At 36.7% G+C, this 12,020-nt stretch overlaps 1 protein-coding gene across 1 annotated transcript in view; it reads right to left on the bottom strand.

Annotated features, from left to right (window-relative positions):
- Positions 1 to 11,220, bottom strand: part of LOC128862911 (uncharacterized) — a 250,088-nt gene extending 238,868 nt beyond the window's left edge. The window contains exon 1 of the mRNA XM_054101736.1: positions 11,179 to 11,220. The gene's annotated coding sequence lies outside the window, so the exon portion shown is untranslated. The remainder of the gene's footprint in view (positions 1 to 11,178) is intronic.
- Between the last annotated feature and the right edge of the window lie 800 nt (positions 11,221 to 12,020).

Here is a 12,020-nt window from a genome sequence, read left to right on the forward strand (position 1 = left end):
ATCTAAAAAATTGAATTATCGTTTTTCATTTTTTTTTTATTGAAAAAAAAAATGTCTGAAAATATCCCATTTTCAATCTCTAGACCACCGGGACCCCTTAACAATTATATGTAAAGAATAGCATCATCTAAATAAGCACCATCACAGCTGAACGTCTACAGGTAAAATCCGTCAAAAAGTCGATTCATGAATGCTTAATTGTTGAGAACGTCAAATTATCGATTTTGAAGGCTGTTTGAAGGCTGTTTTGCATCACTTCTCAATAGAACGTCAAGTTCCTGGTCTGCCATTACATTTCTAACCTCAGCAGATCTATTTTGTTGCAACTACCTGTATTACACCAACCATTGAATTATCGACTGATTTGGACAATTATTTCTACCAAACAAATCAGGAATTTTGCGATATGTTAACTTTTACTGTCACTCATTTTTATTAATAAACAAAAAAGCAGATAATTGACTCTAACGATATTTACAATAGTTTTATACTCATTCCTTGCATCCTTAACACCTTAAAGAATTCTACTTATAGTAACAGAATAATTTGTTACGCAAACACCTCTAGTCGTTCACTTCGCAACTAGTTCAACGCATGTCTCTCTCGTACTGGTATGAACTCCTCTATCAAATAAAAGTTCATGAACTATATTTCTTGCTGAGTAGTTTGGCTTACCACTGCTGCCATCCCGCTAGTCGCAGGCTATGCCAAAAGTATTTGGTAGGCTTTCAGGGCGTTGAGTTGCTTTTAACAGCAGGACTTGGCCATAGTCTCAGCAGGTGGCAATTTATGGTCACATAAGTAAGCGCTGAAGTACGCCACCTTCCATTTCACTTGCTTGAATAAATTAATGAGCGTATGGTTGCGAAGAAAGGCATATTAGCTAAACAAAATGTGCCAATGAGTGTGCCTGTATATATTTGTCTACGTATCTGTATATGGATTAAGTAACCATCAGCGCTCTATAAGAAGGCAGAAATATTTTATTTATGTGCGAATGCTTATTTGCAAAATTTTTGCTATTTTTATGAAGGATTGCAAAAAAAATGCTTGTATCGGAAAGGCATTTAATATTTGTTAAAATATATTTTTGTAGGATAAGGAATAGACTGACGGCAACTTTGTTAAATGAACGAAAGAGCGCAGCGTCCATCACAAAAGGAGTTTAGTTATAAAAAGTATAGAAAGTAAGAAGTTTGGTGTGTGAGAGCCATTAAGCTGAGTAGCATAGAAGACGCGGATGAAATAAATACTTTGAATTTCTAAGAAAGCAGTGGTCGTTGTATTGTTTTTCCTTGATATGTATTATTAATAAACATTGTTAATAAAAATAAAATGCACAAAAATATCTGACGTTATGAAAAATACGAATATTAAAACCGAAAATGTCTTCAATGATCTCAACAGGTTGTGTATACATCAAAAAGTATTAAAATAATATTCCAAGTAAGTGTCCTTAAAAACAAACCACCGTAGCTGAGTAGTTTTACACGATACTACCATTCGGCGGATCCCAATTTGATCTCCCAGTGATGTCTGAAAGTTCAGCGGTATTGCCTGTGATAATTGATAGAAGAGTTCGACTCGTTAAATGCTGGGAAATTCATGTGGCAGTGGGGACTTGAGTATAAGCCGGTAGAGTGACGTTTTCAACAAGCAGTGTTATATTTAGGCCAATATATTGAATGTCGAGGTGTATCCAACATCAGGCCGGTAACCGATTTAGAATGAAACAGCTGATTTGCTGACGTCACCGGGGTCATAACAGCTGTTTCTTTACAAAAAAATGAGATTGTGTTCGTGATATACGAAATAAATTTATATAGTCTTCATTGGAGTTACTTCATTGCCGTCTGAACAGTGATTAATTGAACGAGGATGTGAATGCCTTTGAAATGAGCGAACAGAATTCTGCTGCCGGATTCACGGTGACGTGGCAGCCGATGTTAAACTCACGATTTTACTTCAGATGGCCAAACCTGGTAATTTCTCATACTTGGTATTTATGCTTGGAAGCATTGAGGTCATTAAGTATGCAAGTACTTGTACTTGGTGGAAGGTACACCCATAAGAAAACTTAAGTGAGACTCCCATCTTCGAGGTAATATTATATAGTACAGCCAACTGGTCATATGGGCCCATAAAAGAATTGAAATCTGAAGGCAAATTTCTTACGATTTCGCCATTCATCCTTTTGTTACTGCCATCCGTGTGGTCAAGTGGCGCAATACTCAATACCAAAAATATAAGGGATATGCTCATAAAAGATGATTTCCATTTCAATTCAACCGGGCTATTCGGGTTATGTTCTTCGATTTCGATGTAACTTAAATATGTTGTTGTTTGTTTTGTTTTGTTTTTCGGCTCAAACTCGATTTTTTTTTTACTTATATAAGAAAAATTTTCTTTTAAATGCCCATAACTTAGTCAAAAATGAACCGATTTTAATAATTCTGGGTTCAAAATGATCGTCATTACTTACACTAGAAACAGTTGCAAAAAATTAGTTGAAAATTTTTTATTTTCCAAAAAACAAAAAGTGCGAAACAGGTTTTTTACTCAAAAATTCTTTACTCAAAAACAACTCATTTTAGCTACTGGGCATTCAGCTTAATTGAAGTTTGAGGTGTCCTCTTGATTTGGAAAAAGTTATAAAAAAAAAAAATACTCTTTCTGAAATATTGAATTTCGAAAAAATTTAAATTTTTTTGCAATTGTTTCTACATGAAGTCGCTCGTGTAAGTAATTACGATCGTTTTGAACCCAGAATTATTGAAATCGGTTCATTTTTGACTAAGTTATGGGCCGAAAAACAAAATTGCCGATAACTCTTGAAAAAAATTTTTTTCGGGCGAACAAAAAAATACGTGTCTCATTATTTTGACCAGAGAGCAACATATTTGAGTTACATCGAAATCGAAGAACATGTCCCGAATAGCCCGGTTGAATTGAAATGGAAAGCATCAAAACTAACTAATCTAATATAAAAAGTGAGAACTTGAGCAACTACGCTATTCTAATAAATTTGATAATGCAGACTGTAGCAGGGTTAAAAGGATATTTCTTAATAGCAAATTAAAAAAAAAAAAAATCCGGAGGAAACTAAAACATGTGTCAAGCTACGGCAGCAGATATAATTGCAGTAAATGCTTAACTTTCTATAGTGAAACGCAAATACTCCCCGCAGGGCGCCAAATCAGGAAAATTCATTGGTTGTTGGTTGGCATTCTTTTGGTTCGTGGTCAAAAATGCACCGCTAATGATGGCACTGTGCGTTGTCATGGTGCGAAATCCATGAGCTGTTTTCCCACAAACCTTTTTCTTCTTGGCAAATTGCTTACTAACTATCCAACTTCCTGGCAAAAATGCTCGCTGAAATCCATAAAAAAGTTGCTTTGCTTTTTGACTGAAAATTAGGTGTTTTTTTTGGGCTTGGTTGGTTTGGAGCTTTCAACTACTCGGCGCGAACTCAAATCATAAACTACGATGGACTGAACGGGTCCACAAGCAATATTCAAGTACTATGTGATGGTTAATTTGTGGCTTCTGATCAACTTTTCTTTCAATTTATTGATGGTTTCATCACTCTACGTTCGTTATCTTAGACCTCTTCTGAAGCGTTCATACGACTCGTAAACGGCTGTCGGCTGTTTTCTTTAGATTATCATTACTAAAATGGTTTCTCTAAAATTTTCACATCATTGAATCCATTTTTAATGAGAAATTTAATACAAACTCATTGTTGCAAAATCAAATACATTTTTAAAATTGCAAAAAGCCTAAAACTCCTGCAGAGGTAATACTTACTGAAGATGGCGTAACTTTTCGAAATGTCAAGTAATGGCAATAAAACGTTGGTGGAAATGTTAGTCACAGATGTGCAAACTTAACAAAGAAAATCGTAACTAAAATCAGTTGACTTAGAACGTCACCTGGCGCGAACTTTTCGATCAAGGTCGTATGAATCAAATAAACTTTTTTTACATACACCCATCAATGAGGTATTTGTGTATCCACTTAGCTATTTGAACATTCGCCAGTCATTATGTAGTCACTGGAGAGGTATTCTACCTTTTAATGTGCTTAAAAATATATTAAACATAAAAATAATTAAAAAAAATCGTATGGAAATATTTCCATATTTTCCTTTCATTTGCTGCAGAAACTGTAGGTACATAAAACAAAGTTCTTTGAATTTCAGACTACAGAACATTATTGTATTTTCCTTCTTAGTACGTAATAAATCATGGTGGTAATCACAAGTGCTGCCCTAACGAAATATAGGGTGTTTTTTAAGAGAACTATCGATTTCGATAACTTTGGTTTGACAGCTGGGAAACTGCCAAACTATGTCAACTTTTCCGTTTAATTAAATTAGCTAAGTCATCATGAATTATTGAACGCCAGAGCAATGCTCCTAAATTGTGGAAATTTACTTTGAAAAAATAAATAAAAGGTGATCGGATTGGAGGTACTTTTTCCATTAGGGTTGTTTTTTTGACAGATCACGCGTGACTACTTACAAACTAAATACAAAACATTTTTTTAGTATTTATGGACATTTTATTATGGAAAGACTTACGCCTCAACAGCGTTACAAATCGCAGAATTTTATTACGAAAATCGACGTTCTGTGAAAAGTGTTAATCGCGCGCTCAGGCCAACTTATGGTGTTCAGCGATGAAGTCCATTTTTAGCTCAGCGGCTACATCAATAAGCAAAAATGCCGTATTTGAGAAAAAAGCAGTCCAAAGCCATTCAAAAATAGACATAACATCCATTGAAAGCAACCGTTCGGTGCGACCAATGAGCTGCAGGAGTCATCAGCCTATATTTTTCCACAGACGAGGCTGGCGCCAATGTAACAGTGAATGCCCAATGCTATTTCGCCTTAATAAACGAATTTTTGATACCGGAAATTGAAGCTCGTAATCCCCATAATAAATGAAGGCGAAACTAAATATCTGAAGGTCTCCCGCAGCGAAGAAAGACGAAGTCCTGAAAACATCCAAATCGGGACATTAACCTTTGAAGGTGTTCAACACTTAAAATATTTGGGAGTGTTAATAAAAAATGGCAACAGCAGTTACGACACAATACAAGACAGAATAGGGGCAGCAAACAAAGCATATTACGCCCACACAAAATTGATGAAGTCCAAACTGCTCACACGTGAATGTAAACTCCGCCTCTACCAGTCAATAATACTACCGGTGCTGACCTACGGCTGAGAGTGCTGGACATTGACAAGCAAAGACGAAAGTAGCTTAAGAGTTTTCGAACGAGAAGTACTCCGAAGGGTGTTTGGCCCCATACGCTGCAACGATGGAACGTACAGAACACGCTACAACGATGAGTTGCTAAACTTACGCCAGGGAGAAGACGTCGTGAAATACATTAATCCCAAAGGCTTCGATGGTTAGGGCACACTGTGCGCATGGAAGACAGCCGCCCCCAAAAATCTTTTTTATCAACGAATTGTCTAATGACCCGAGCCTGAGGACGTCCAAGGTTAACCTGGCTTGATCAAGCCATAGCCGACCTGAAAAAGCTACGAGTTAGGAGCTGGAGATCTGTTGCTATGAACCGTGCAGGTTGGAAGAGGATTGTAGATGAAGCTGAAGCTCACCCTGAGCTATAATTGCTACCTGATGATGATGCTGATGAATCTCCATACAACATTTGGTTCCAACAAGACGACACTACTTGTCAAACAGCCCGTAAAACAATGGTTTTACTGCGTCGTCGTTTCGGTGAGCGATTTATCTCTGGTCTTGGACCAGTGGGTTGGCCACCAAGATCGTGTGATATCACACCTTTGAACTTTTAATTGTGGGGTATGTAAAGTGTAAATTATCTTTAAAAAACATATGTCTTAAATGGTTCTACACAAAAATAATAAAGTTTGCCCAATCAATTTGAATTTTCAATTTAAAATCCGATACCATTAAATTGGTCAGCTTTTACATTCGCGAAATTCATAAGGCGAAGTGTTGAAGAAGACGCCGAAATGTCGATTCGTCGTTGTTCTCAACTTTCGACTACGTGAACAAATTTTCGTAAGTGTCTTGGCTTATGTGCCTATGAAATAGAGTTTGTGTTAGAATTGAAGCCAAATTGTCATCGTTTGCCTCGCTCTTTTGCTGATTGGGCTCACTTAGATTTAATATTCAGATTTATTAGAAAAAGTAGTAAAAAATTGGGCTTATCGAATGGGGTATGTAACTCATAGCAGCGACGGATATACACCAGACTTCTTATTCAGAAAATAAATGTCATGAAAGTATCTACGAAATTAAAAAAAAAAACAAAAAACAAAAAAAAATATTCCAACAATATTCTTGTTTTCTAAAGCTTAAGCCTTTAAGACGACATTTAAAAAAATTACATGAAACAAATACAACTCAACTATTTGCACATAAGTGCATACAATAATTTTATTTAATTGATTAATTCAACTTAAAAATAATAAAATATTGATGGAAATATTTTCGTATTTTCCTTCTGCTTGCAGGAAAAAATTCTCTGAATTTCAGATACTTTTCACATACTTTTCTCTCTCTGCATGTGAGTGCTTCTGAGCCCTTATTTTAGTTTTTATTATTTTATTTTCCACAAGAGAGCATTTAAGTTTTTTTCAAAAAGTCATAATTTGAATTCATAATGCAAAACGTAATAAACGAAAATCGCGTATACGGAAGCACACGAACATAGTGCCGGGATATGCGCCCTTAAGTAGAGCATAAAGCGAATGCGAGCAACTAAAGGCGCATGAAGTAATAAATTCGTGATAAGTGTAGTATAGGGGTTTTCAGTAAGAGCGCTTCAACTTTTGAACTTTTTTGAATAAAACACAAACGGTTTGACTTTTTTAACTAATTTTTTTTTATTATCGAGTTTGAACATATACATTTAAGTATGAAATTCGATTTCTTTTGCATGACCACTGCATGCACGTTTTACGAAGACCAATCGTTGAACTCAATTTTCGACCACTCTTTTGCATAAATCGGCCGAAATTCCAGCAATTTCGCGTTCAATATTGGCTCTGAGCTCACAAATCTTCGCCGGCTTGTTACTGTAGACCAATGACTTCACATAACTCCAAAAGGGGACGGCTTGTTAAATGGACCGTAAAATGGCTGTAATGCTCTTAAAGTAGCAGCAACAGAACGATTATTTTCATAAAAAATTTGCACGATTTGCAATCGTTGCTCAAGTGTGTAGCGTTCCATGATGAAATGTATACTAATGAAGTTTACAAATGACAAGCGAAAAATAAAAAATATTGCGTCGTTCGCCCTCCCTACCGGAAAAAAGTTGAAGCGCACCTATTGAATAACCCTATATATGCAGCATACTATTTTACTACAAGTGTGTATGTGTGTATGTAAAACCAGCAATATTCGCAATATTTGGCAACACATTTTTACGAAGCATGCGCCCAAATATATAAGCGTGGCATACTTTCGATGTGCGATTTCAGGTGCTTGAACAACCACAAACCACATAAATATTTAGTACTTTACGTATGTATGCATGCACTATTACATACATAAATGAAGCTGTTTGCCCTAAATATGCGCAATTTAAATTATTGCAATCCAACTCATAGCTTCGATTAAAATGGAGCGTCCTCGAGGCAGGCAGCCGCTGCGCTTTCAATTTCTGCAAACTTCAGCTTTACCTGCCTTCTCAATTGAGTAAACACCAAATCTAAAAGTAGGTAAATTTGCAATAATCAGCAGACCCATCCCCATTAGCAGCACTTAAGACCTTTTCTTACCTTTTGACCCAACTCGGCGTATGGATGTTTGCTTAGTCTCCGCCACCAGGCGTGACCACCAGTTCGCTCAGGCACTGCTTGCATGTTAATCCACCTAACTACGCTTGCACACACACGCATACACACATATATATACACTCATATATGGATAGAAAGAATACTGTAAGAAATACTGGGGTGTCCGGAAAAAAGAACAAAAAAAGCCATAACTGAAATCAAATTTGATGGGCAACCGCGTGTGGCGGATGTAAGGATTGAAATCATGAATTTTTTTCCCCATCTAATTGGCATTCCTTTTGGCAACCAAAAATGAATATCGTACGTGCTTCTAATCGCCAAAGTGGATTTCCCACGAATGGGTTTGCCATTTCCGTTCATATATTTTTGATGTGATTTGCTTGACGGCGGCAAAAACCGATTGTATCTATGGATCTGCGGTGAATTGCTAGGAAACTAGTCTGAGCTCGATGTTTGTGTGCTCTACCGAAATTTCTGAAAAAAAATCATTTAACTGCCATATAAAAAATGTATGAATGCATTAAGGTATTAGACATTTGAATGTGTAACTTGGAAGTCACTTTCACTGTTTCCAGGTGTTCGTCGGTTTTATTGTTCTTTTTCAAACTAATAAAGTTAAAAAAGCAAAGACTGTAGACTTTCGATAAAACAATAATTTGAATTGTACAATAAGTCAAAAATTTCCAAATTAACATGGAAATATTTATTTTTTTTTTTGTTTTCTTGTATTCTTCTTTATTTTTTTCATTTTTAGTAAGACGGCTGCTTAAGTTACGGCTGTAAGTGATTAATTGATTAAATATTTCCAGTCGTTTATTGTTTGAGAGATAAAAGTGCGTATTTGATGTGTTTTATTAAATTTTTTTTTAACAAAAAGTTTTTGAGTAACAAGAATTTTTGATGAGTCCTTCCTGTAGTAATGTAACAAATATACGATCTGGGTTTTTCTAACCATAAAAAAAGGTTCATTTAGTATCCTCTGGACACGCTTCTCCATTCAATAAGTGTTTTTTGAAAGTTTCCCAAGCCAGTTTATGGGGTTTTAGCAAATATTATTTCAAAGTCTAAATAACCAGTACACCACACACTGTCAAGTTGTGGTTAGATGCTTATGAAATGAGACTTTTAGCTATTAGCTCATAGATGTCGCTAAACCTTCCCAAATGTCTAGTTTTTTTTCTTTTTTCATCTGTCAACAATATTCAGTTCATTCTTTGTTACGTTTCATACAACAATGCATTTTTGTGGTTCTTCCAAATATCGAATTTCCTTCAAACTACGATTTTCGGACATCGTTGATTTTCTGTTATCAATTGAAGAAAAACGCTTCGCAAGCTCATCAAATGCTTATAAAAGCTTATGGTGGGCATGCTCTAAGCAGAACACAGTGCTTCGGTGGTTTGAAAAATTCCGAAGTGGTGATTTTAGCGTGGAGAACGAGGACCGTGGCCGGCCACCGAAAAAGTTTGAGGACGCCAAATTGCAAGCATTGTTGGGTGAAGATGATGGTCAAATGCAAGAAATGATGGCAGACAAATTAGGAGTGACCCAAAAAATCATTTCCAAATGTTTGAAAGACATGGGCATGATTTTAAAGGTCGGAAGATGGGTGCCGCATGAACTGACTGAAAGGCAGCAAGAGAACCGAAAAACCACTCGTGAAATGCTGCTCTCCCGATTCAAAAGGAAGCCTTTTTTGCATCGAATCGTTACGGGTGATGAAAAATGGGTGTATTTCGCCAATTCCAAGAGTAAACGATCGTATGGTCCGCCCGGCCACAAGCCAAAAACAACGGCCAAACCAAATCGCTTCGGCCGCAAGACAATGCTGTGTGTTTCCTGGGATCTGCGTGGTATGATTTGGTACGAGCTATTAAAACCAGGTGAAACAGTTGACGGTGCACGCTACCAACGACAATTGGCCGATTTGAACAGCGCTATACACCGGGAAGTCTCATTTCATGGCTATCTACCGTTTAACTTTAAATAAAATTTACAAAAATTCCTAAAATTTTCATAAAAATACCAAACTTTTTAGTAGGAATTTAAAAAAGAAAAAAGTCTGAATATGCAGTTTTATATCCCAATAAATATGAAATTCGTGAAAGCATTAAGTGGCTTATACGTCCTTGAATGGCGGATCGAGGAATGCTCGGCAGATATGTAGGGTAGGTGGAAAATAAAATACCACGCGCGAATCAAAACAAGCAAAATACCTGTTTGCATGTACTGGTAGAACTCTATAACTAAGCTAAGGCAGACAGGCTAGCACCTTTTTTCTCCTCCGATATCAAAAACAAACCAACCTTTGGTGATCGTATTAGGACTAAGATCGAATTATTTGACGCCATATGCTCCAACTAGAAGTTAAGAGGGCCTATATGTATTTATAAGCGGCCTCGGTAGTCTAGCGTAAGTGAACTAGCTTGGCATCCCAGAGGTTGTGGGTTCAAATCCCACGTAAAGCACGGTTCTCGCACTTTTCCAAATTTACCTGCCTTCCCTGTTTCTCAAAAAAAAAAAAAAAAATTTCCTGCAATTCTATTCCTCAACCCCAAAAACTTATCCTTTCCATCCTTACACAGTTACACATTGCTTCAGTGGCGCCAGGAAGAGGAAGACGGCAACCGCGATAACAGCGCAGACACACCAAAAATTTAGCGATGTCCTTAACCATCCTTCTGCCAGAAAAATTTGAGACACAGATGGCGCTCCAAGCAGTAAGAAGGCGTTCTGCTTAAGCAACGACAAGTGGGCATTGCGACCACTTAGGACTGGTAGCGGCAGGCTAATCACCTATCCTGTCAGAAATCAAAATAGATTAACGAAACCAACGCAAAACCGAGTCTTGTCGAGGCCCTATGCTCCCGAGAGGAGTGAACGAGGAAAACAAAAATGTATTTATAAATAAGCTCAAATTTCACGTTGAGTTTTGACAATTTTTTTCGGGGCGGTGTTGTGTAGCTGAAGAATCTATGCTTCGAATGGCATAAATAAGTTTTCGAATTTTTGCACAAAAATATGCGCCATTATATTTTCTAACAGACTCTTACATGCAATTTTAATGATAAATGTGTATTTATATACAGTTTTTTAATTCACTTAAACCAATCTAAGACTAAACTAGGAAAATCTTAATATAAGGTAAAAAAGTTATGCCGTTTAAAAACAAAACGACGTGTGGTCGAATATTCTGCAGTTCTTCCTATTTCAAAATTGCTTGTATAATTGTCTTTTTTCGTCTACTGCACAGTGTTTTTAATTCATTTATATTGCTATATGTTAGGTCTATAAAATGCCTACTTTTAAATTCCATTTAACTTTCTACGTTTGAAAAAGTTACCGGGGGTCTAGTATAAAAAAAAATTACTCACCCTTTATATGCGCCTTTCTTGGTACTGATGTTAGGAATACCTGAAATATAAAAAGATAATAAAAATAATTTAGTAACTTCTTACTTCTTGGTATACAGACTTAGCATGCTGAGTAATATATCATACTATTGACAATATAAAGTGGCGCAAAATTAATCATCTGCATACTGGAATACTTGAAGAAGCAAACGCCGTCCCCAGCAATAGACGACGGATTCCCAACAGGGATATCTCGTCTGAGCACCCATCTTGCACGGAAATTAAAACCGCAATCCACAAGTTTAAAAACAACAAAGCTGCTGGCTCGGATGGTATACCACCTGAGTTATTAAAATTCGGTGCTGATAATATAACCCCACTACTCCGAACCCCCTTAGTTCAAATCCGGTTAACAAACACCATCCCGATCGACTGGAAAGAGGGCATAATAATATCAATTCCGATGATGGGCGATTTAAGTCGCTGTGCAAATTTGCGTGGGATAACTCTTTTAAGTGCCGCAATAAAGATCTTGGCATTTGTTATTCTTGAAAGAATCGCCCCAGTTCTCAACAACATATTGCTCACCGAACAGAATGGTTTTCGCCTCAAAAGATCGTGTGTAGATCGTATTAACACGCTGCGTATAAATGCGAGGACATCGAAAACTTCTGCTACCTTGGCAGCATAGTGTCAAAAAATGGTGACCCTGCATAAACAAAGCTCGCCACGCTTTCCACAGGATGAATCGAATCTGGTAATCAAGACATATCAGCACAAAAAAAAATTGCGAATTTTCAATACAAGCATCAAACAAGTGTTACGTTATACGTGCGAAACATGGAAAGTCACAGATACCATAT

This window comes from Anastrepha ludens, chromosome 5, assembly GCF_028408465.1.
Source record: "Anastrepha ludens isolate Willacy chromosome 5, idAnaLude1.1, whole genome shotgun sequence".
Classification (NCBI taxonomy): Eukaryota; Metazoa; Arthropoda; class Insecta; order Diptera; family Tephritidae; genus Anastrepha; species Anastrepha ludens.